Source organism: Parus major, chromosome 4, assembly GCF_001522545.3.
Source record: "Parus major isolate Abel chromosome 4, Parus_major1.1, whole genome shotgun sequence".
Taxonomy (NCBI): domain Eukaryota; kingdom Metazoa; phylum Chordata; class Aves; order Passeriformes; family Paridae; genus Parus; species Parus major.
In genome coordinates, this window is record NC_031771.1 from 66,322,283 (window position 1) to 66,331,203 (window position 8,921).

The window sequence follows — 8,921 nt, forward strand, 5'->3', positions numbered from 1 at the left end:
GCTTGGAGCAGCCTGGGACAGTGGAAGGTGTCCCTGCCATGGCAGCAGTGGGATTAAATAACCTTTAAAAGACTTTTGCAACCCAAACCAATCTGTGATTTTATGCAGTGGGGTCACTGCTGGCTTTGCTAGGAAGAAGCCTCAGGGCTTTCTCCAGGTGAGAATGCAGGGATACCAGCCTGGCCAGCTGGCCAAAGCTCCAGGTTCTCTCCTCTCCCAGCACCACACCAGATCTGTCACAGCCCTTTCACAGAGAAATCCCCATTGAAAGCTTCCCTGCCGCTCTCATCCCTGCAAAACTGAATGGAGAGATTTGTCCTGACCTCCATCCCCCTCCACAGCTCCTGGCATTTCGTTTTTTCCCCAAAGCAGCACTCTGCTGCTAGAATCAGCTGAGATGAAACCGAGCTGGCTCCTACACACCTTGGAGCTCAGGCAGGGCTGCTCCCACACAGTGTCTTTCACCCAAATTAAACAGCTCCCAGCTGAGCCCTGCCATCCATCATGCCAAGCCGCAGGCACAGCTCGGCTTTGGCAGCTTTTACACCTCTGTGGGTTCATGTTTAGAGGGGAAAGAGCAGGGACCTTTTATCTGTGAGTGTGTTACAAGAGGTGTGCAGCCTTGGAGGCTGCGGGGCCATCCCTGGGATCACGCTGGAATCGGTGGGAGGCTGATGGTTGTTAAAGATAGCAAAGACCTGGGCACTGAGGGATGTTCTACTGGGAAGAAATCCTTCCTGGGAGGGTCTGGGGCCCTGGCACAGCGTGCCCAGAGCAGCTCAGGCTGCCCCTGGATCCCTGCAAGTGTCCAGGGCCAGGCTGGTCACTGGGGCTTGGAGCAGCCTGGGATTGTGGAAGGTGGAAAGCCCCAGGTTGGAATGAGAGGGTATTTAAGGTCCCTTCCAAGAGTGACTCTGTGATTCTCTGATTCTCAGGCTGCAGTGCTGGGCACTCCTGGGGCTGTCACTCCTCAAGGACTGGCCACACCTTGGTGTCCCCACCAATGCCAGGTGAGCAGCAATCCCAGCTCCTGGTCTGTGCTGATCTGAGCTCAGAATACCTGAGGCACCTGAGGCAGAGGTGGAATGGGTTCTCCACTGGCATCACCCGTGGTGGAGATCCTTGCTGGAGACAACACTGCCTGTTTTCTCTCTATGAGCTGAGGGTTTTGTTGGATAATAGGAAAAATCTCCTCACTGGAAGAGTGGCTAATGGTTGGAATGATTGCCACAGGAAGTGGTGGAGTCATCATCCCTGGAAGCGTTTGAGGTGTGGGGACATGACTTAGTGGGAGTGGTGGTAGTCAGTCAAAGGCTGGGCTTGATCTGGGAGATCTCTTCCAATCTGGGTGATTCTGTGAGGCTAGGACAAGTGTTTCCATCTATTTCAGGTGGGAAGTGGAATTTTGGCCACCTCAAGCCCCTGTGCCCGGCACATCTGCAGGGTCTGTGCCTGTATCCACACTCACACCAGATCACCACAGCCAGTTTTCCCATGGATTCCCCCACACAGAGGACTGATTCCTGGGGTCATTTAGCACCTCACCCCACACCTCTGAGTGGCAAATTAACATCTTCCAGCTCTTCTTCTTCGTGTAGGCTCTGGGCTCTCCACATCAGCCACCTCAGCAAGGTGGAAATCTCTTCCTCTTTGCCACAGAAAGGCTTCAGGGGGAAAACATCCTTATCCTGATTTCTACCTTTTCTTGGAGCTGCTTCCAGGGAGAGCAGCCTTGGCTGGCAGATCCTCCAGCCCCTCACAGTCTGCTCGCTGGCCAGCAGCCTGGGGGAATGACCTTGGCCTCAAATTCCATTAGGAAAGGTCCTGGTTAAACAAGGCTGTTCTCAGAGTCACAGCTCACAGGCATCCTAGGCAACCGCCTTGGGCTTCTTCCAGTCCTCCAGGGAGAAGCACAGCCCCAGAAATCAATAAGTGAGTTCTTTTGAAAGTCAGCAGGACTCTAACGTGATCCAAACCACTCTCCTCAGTGCTTTCTCTCTGCTGAAAGCAAAGAGGGGGTCCCTGAAGGAGCAGCCTAAGGGGAGCAGCCCTGGCCCCCTGTGCCATCCCCTGGGGATGGTTTGCTCAGTGCCCACTGTGCCCCATCCTTCTGGGCACTGACTGCCCAGCTCCCCCCAGAACGGAGCCAAGCAGTCTTTGAGGGAAAATATCTTCATTTTTTAGTGGAAACACCACCCCGAGGCTCTGCTGAAGCAGGGAGAGAAAATTCCCTCCTTGTCAGCCCCAAAACTCATTTAATCTTCAGATGTTCTCCCTCATTCTCTTTAAAACTGGGATTTCTTTCCTCACTCTAAATGCACCTTATTGAACACACAATAAACACTCAGACCCTCCCACATCTGTTTTCTCCTCATTTAATCTTCAGATATTTATTTAATATCAAAACTCATTTAATCTTCAGATGTTCTCCCTCAGTCTCTTTAAAACTGGGATTTCTTTCCTCACTCTAAATGCACCTTTTTGAACACTCAATAAACACCCAGACCCTCCCACATCTATTTTCCCCTTCCCAAAACACCCATAGCTTGCTTTATATTAATTTTATATAACTTGCTTTATATTAATTTATATATTAATAATTATAGAAAGCAAATTAAAATTTGTTTTATGTTAATTAATTATTTTAAATTAATTATTTTAAATTAATTATTTTAAATTAATTTTTTTTTTTATTAATTCCTCTCCCAGCAGTGCTTTCTCCACTGGACTACAAGGTTTCTCCCCAAGCTTCAATTCCTGACTTAGAAAGCCTCGTTCTCCTGCCTCATTCCCATCCTGCATCTCCCTAAAAAAACCTCCATAAAACAACAGCTGAGGACACCCTGTAACCCCTCCCGTGGTGTGAAGGCACCTCCTGATGTTGGGACACCACCAAGACAAAGCTAAAGCTGACACATCCTCCCTCCCAAGGACGGGAGCTGGGCTTGGAGCCCGGAGAAGATGCTTCCCTGCCATTAATGGGATGAAATAATGCAAAATTCCGTGGAATTCACTTCATGAATGAAGAAAACCAAAGGGCTGAAGGATGCTCCACATCCCACCGTGGGTCAGTCCCCCTCCTGTGCCTGGGGACAAAGGAAAACCAGAGGAAGCTCAGGAAAAAGCTGCATTTTTAATGGTCTGAGAAAGCTGATCTGTGGCCAGAGATGGAGAGAGGTCAGATGTGTTTGTGCAACAGCAGGGGAAGGGTGAGTGGCTCACGGGCTGACCCCTGTGAAGACTTTTTGGGGGGTTCACAGCTCTGCCAGAGGAGCTGGAAAAAGGCACAGGGAGGTGGGAAGATGGAGCTGCCTGAATTCCCAAGTTCACCCGTTTTTTTAGCAGTGAGGGTGTTTTACCAGCTGGACAACTTACAATTGGATCCTCTCCCAGTCTTTAAACTGAGCCCATCTGTGTTTTTAAATACTAAGTTTAACCCCAGAAATGATGATACAGACAGAAAAAATCGGGCTACTGGCCACTTTCTGGAAAGGTCTGGATTCCTTGCACTTCATGACCCCTTGGAAAGCACAAGGGACCTCTGCACCTCTCAGAAACAAACTCCAGGATGTTTGAAAATCTGTTTGTGCCGTGTCCAGAGCAGCTCAGCAACAGCTGAAGGTCACAAGCACTGTGTAAACAGAAAGGAGGTTTTATTGTGACATGTCCATCCCGAGCCATTGCTCCTGGGTGTGCCATCTGGGATGGGAGCAGGAGCCTGTGCATCCCCACTGCAGCCAGGAGAAAGGGATTCTGTCCCTGCAAGGATGGCACCATGGAAAAGGGGCAGGGAGAAATATGAGGTTGTAACTTCGCTCCTAATTTTACCAATTTTGAAGAAAAATCAGAGGTGTGATGGAGCTTTGGGATGCAAATTCCTCCTGTGGGGTTTAAATCACTTACCCAAGCAGGGAGAAGGAAGTTTTCACGCATGGAGAGCGTTTTCTGTCTGGGGAGTGGTTTGCAGTGACTGTCCCTCTCATTTGGGGACATCAGAAGGGATAAGAGGGGCTCTCTGGTGGCCTTTAGCATGTGCTGGTAGGATTTTATACCACCTAAAGATCTTTTCTGGCCAAAAATCCTGCTTAATTCCATTTCCCAGTTCCATCCATCAGCTCCCTGTACCTGACACTGTCCTTCTCATGTGTTTGGGTGATAAATTCTTCACGGTCTGGAGCAGGGGATGGTGCATGCCCGGTCCAGAACAGCACCAGGAGGTTGCCTGAAACAGCCACGATCGCTCCAGCAACACCCTGTGGATGTCAGGAGAGAAAGGCAGCAGCCATGGGGGAGAAACCTCTGGAATCTTGGTAAAAACAGTGGGAATGAGAGACTGGGATGGAAGAGGGGATGTGGCAGCGCAGGTGAAGGTGCTGATGCAATTCCTGCCGCTCCTGAGGCAAGGAGAGAGGAGATTTTGGCTTTCAGCACTTGGAGATAGCTCCTGGTGTTTCAGGAAAGCACTTGGAGAGGGACACAGCCTGGAAACTTCAGACATCGTGGCTGGATGGTGGCCAAAAGTGTCTCAGCTCTGGGGCTGCCTGAGGTCTGTCCCATCAGGGAATCTGCTGTCCAAAGGAAGGAACAGTGTCCTGTCCTGTCCCAGGAGAGGTGAACCCCAGTGGGACCCAGGCTGGGGACCAGAGAGCTGGGAGTGCTTGGTGAGGGCCCTGTTTTGGGAAACCTGACCCTCTCCTGGGAGCAGATCCTCTGACAGCTGCTCCATGCTGCCTCCCCCTGCTCCGTGATCCCTCTCTTGGGGGTCTCCTTTAGCCACAAATACACACCAGGAGCAGTGCCCTGCTCCCAGGACACCCCTTTTCCGAGATCCAGGTTGTCTGCGCCTCTTTGAGCATGAAAAATGTGGATAACTCCCCAAATTACCATCTCCTGCTGCTGCTGGCTGGAAGGAACTTGCTGGTCCAAGGAAGAGCTGGAGCTCAGGGATACCAGAGCCCCTGGCAGGGAAATCCAGGGCTTCAGCAGCACAGATGTGCTCCAGCTGTTCCCACTTCAACACAGGCTTGCTGGATCCATTGCTATCTTCCCACAGGATTATTTTTACCAGGTGATAAGGACAGGATCTTCAAGTCTATTGAAGCACCTAAAAGTGGCTTGTTGGAAACCCATGGGAATAAAAGGAGGAGAATCCCAGCTTTTCTTGTCAGCTGGAAGGGAATGACTGTTTGTCCCCCTCCTTGAAGGACAGCAGGGTGTGTGGCACTGTGACCACAGAGAGGAAAATCTTTTCTCTCCTGCTCTCAGTGCTGATCTGGTATTGGATTGTGCGATGGGTCACACCTATTGATCACAGCAGGCTAAAAAAGACACAGCCCATAAATAACTCCTGACGTCCCCAGCTGGGCCAGAAATCCTGAGCAGAGGGCTCTTGGGAGAGCTGTTGTGGGTATTTCTCTGTCCTTCTCCTCTGGGAAGCTCTGGGAACAGGTTTGGGTTGGGCCAGCTGCCTGCTGTGATGTTTGTGCAGGGTTTATCTCAGTCCTGGGTCAGCCCTTCCTGGAAGAGCCTCAGCAGCCAGGCTGGAACAGGGCACTGCTGCTGTCCTGTGCTCTTCCCATGCTCACCAGCCCTGGGTGAAGTCATGAGGGCAGGGGTGACTCTGGTCTGCCCTCCCTTCCCCAAAGTGAGTCGTTCCTTGTGCTCTGTCTGTCCTCTGAACCCACAGAACTGTGATTTTGGCACAAGGAGCTGTAAGAAACACACGGCAGGGAGAGCAGAGTGGGGGGGATCGGATTGTTCCTCCTCAAGGAAGCAGCCCCAGATGGTTCCAGGGTGGAGGAGCAAAGCCTGGTCCCTGCAGGGCCCCAGGGACCCACCCAAAATCCAGGGCAGGCTCAGGACAGCAGCAACCCCCTCCTTCAAGCCCTCACTGATGCTCCACGTGCTCCCCATGGCCTGAGCATGGTGAGGAACACGTGAGGAGAGGAGAGGACACAGCCAGGCACCATCCCTCTCCCTCCTCCCCTGTCCCCTTGTTTTGACACAGCTAAAAACAAAAACCCAACCAACCTCATTCCCCACGTAATGACCAGCAGGTCAAGCCAAGCATGACAGATCTCATTCTGGAGCTGGGGTCAGGCAGCAAATGGGTGCTGCTGGCACCGAGATCCCTGTGCTGAGGGGCCAGGGGGTCCCCCCAGCCTCCTCTGGCTGCTCACTCCCTCCGTGCCGTGGGGTTTTGGGGTGCTGGGGGAGGTCCAGCCGCTGCAAAAGAGACTTTGGGAGCAGCACCGTGCTGGAAATTCACACTCTGGGGGCATTTCCCACTTTATCAGAGCCCAGGGTAACATTTTTGCCTGATGCAAGAGTTTTGTCAGGGGCACGCTGTGTCCTGCGTTTCCCTGGCAGTGGGGAGGAGGAAATGACTCTGCTGGAGCAGGAGAGCTCCAGGGGGAGCGAGGAGATGCAGGTCCCTTCCAGAGAGCCAGGCTGGTGCTGAGAAAGCTCCAGAGGCCTCCCAGGCCCTGATCCCAACCCAAGGAATAAAATCCACCCCGTTGCAGGGAGATGGAGAGTCAGCCAGGGAGGGGAAGGTTTATTTAGAGAAAGAACCGTGGGCTGCCTGCCCACACCAGGCTTTTAGCTGATGATCTGCACGTGCCATGCTTGGGGGCGGCTGGGGGAAGGAGTCCACTATTAAAAGCCTGGCAGAATCTCTGCTGAATCCTGCTGGAGCTCGGGGAGGGCCTGATCCAGCAGGATCCCACCTCCAGTGTCACCTCGTCTGACCCTGGGACCAAACCAGAGACAAATCCAAGGCCGCTCGGCCTCTTCTCTTCCAGGGAGCACCCGGCACTGGTGGGGAGCACCAGCAATTCCTGGGTCCTTTAAAGGATTATCTGAGATTTTTAATGTGCCCAGAGATCCACATAAACCCCAAGCATCTTCTGGGAATAGGTGGGGAAAGGCTGTGCTGAAGGGAGAGGATGGAGCTGTGAAGATTCCCACACTCCTGAGCTGGGTGCAGCGAGGATGATCAGCATCAATGGTGATCCAGGCACTGAATCCATCCCCTTTCCACTTCTCATCCCTCCAGACACCTCTCAGGGATGTGAATCAGCACAGGATAATCCATCTCCTTCCCTCTCCATTCCTGCCCCTGCTCTGGGGACGGCTCTGTCCGCAGTAATTAATTAATGTGGAGGTTCCTCCTGCAGCCAAGGGCGCTCCCCGGCTCATTAACAGCGGCAGGACACGGCAGGAGAGAGGGAGGACACGGAAAAACCAGTGCTGAGTGTGCCTGGGGGTGCCACGGGTGGGGACAGAGTGCTCAGAGCTTTTGGGATCTCGGGATTGGTGTTTTGGGGGTCAACCACGTCTGTTTGCATTGGAGCAGTGGGGGATCAGCACAGAATCGTGGACTGGTCACCCTGGAGGACATCTGGTTCCACCCCTGCCGTGGGAAGGGAACCTTCCCCTTCCCCAGGTTGTTCCAAGCCTCTTCCAGCTTGGCCTTGGGAGGGGAGATGAGATGTGGGGAAGGAATTAACACCATCAGGAACAGCATCGTGCCCAGCAGGGCCTGGTGGCTGCAGCAGGACCGGGGCCGTGGGAGCAGGAGCCCACCTGAGCACATCTCCCTCCTCTGGGCAGGGCAATTTTGACTCAGCTCAGAAGAAAGTGGCCATTTCTTGCCACAAAACCCATCCCAGCTGGTGCAGAAGCAGGGAGTGCTGCTGACAGAGGGATCAGAGGTCCAGGGCTGTGCTTTTGTGTCTCTGGGAGCTGCTTCTCCTTTCTCCTCACAGCTCAGGAGCCGGGGGAAGGATGCTGAACCCCACCAGGCACCCCTGAATCCAGCAAGAAATCCTTGGAAATAAATCAAAGGGATAGTTTGCCACAACCTTTCCTTCTCAGTAAGACTAGAGGTGCTTTTCCTGCTCTGAATTTACCTGCAGGAGGTGACAAAAAGGAAAAAAACCACCCTCATTTGTGGTGTTTTCCCTGAAAACACAAGCCCTGGGTTCTGGATGGTCATTCCTACATTCACTCCCTGGCACCAGAACCACCAAAGCTGGTTCTCCAGCAGGGGATCAGTCACAGAATCACAGACTGGCTTGGAAGGGACCTTAAAGATCATCCAGTTCCACTCCCCTGCCCCAGGAGGAGACCATCCCTCTCCTCCTGCCTCTGTCACGAGGATGTGCTGTGCCACAGCCTCCCAGCAGCCACCTGGGATGGAGGAGGGGGATCCAGGGTCATTAGTGCAAAGAGGAATGAGGCCAAGAGGGCTTTCAAGCCTCAGCATCTTAATTGAAATGGGTTTCCCATCCTCCTCCTCCTCCCCCTGCTCCCAAGCCCATCCAGGCTCTGTCAAGGGCATCTCCTGTCCTGGTGCACTCTGCATCCCCCATGAACCACTCACATCTCTTTAATTAAATGTCAAGATATGCAGGGTTGGTTTTTTTTTGTTGTTGTTTTTTTTTTACCTTTTAAGTGTCCTCTCCTTGGAAAGATTCATGGAGAGCTCAGTTCCCGTGTGCTGAGGAGGGGGAAGCTGTGGGCAGGAAAACTGTGGGGAAACTGTGATCACAGCCAGGCAGGATCCCTGAAATGCTTTGGGTTGTTTATTTGAAAGGTTTGGTGTCAGGGAAATTCTTCACCCAGAGGGTGCTGGCACTGCCCAGGCTCCCCAGGGATGGGCACCAAGGCTGCCAGAGCTCCAGGAGGAGCTGACAGCCCTGCCAGGGTCAGGGTGGGGTTGTTGGGGGGTCTGTGCAGGGCCAGGAGCTGGGCTGGATGATCCTGGTGGGTCCATCCAGCTCAGGAGGCTCCATGGTTCTGTGATTTACCAAACACAGCTCGAGCTGCAGCTCCTCCATCCCCAAAGCCAGGGCTGGTCCTGGGGCATCACCCCCGGGGGAAGCCAGTCCTGCATCGGTGTGGGACGTCCTGAAGGA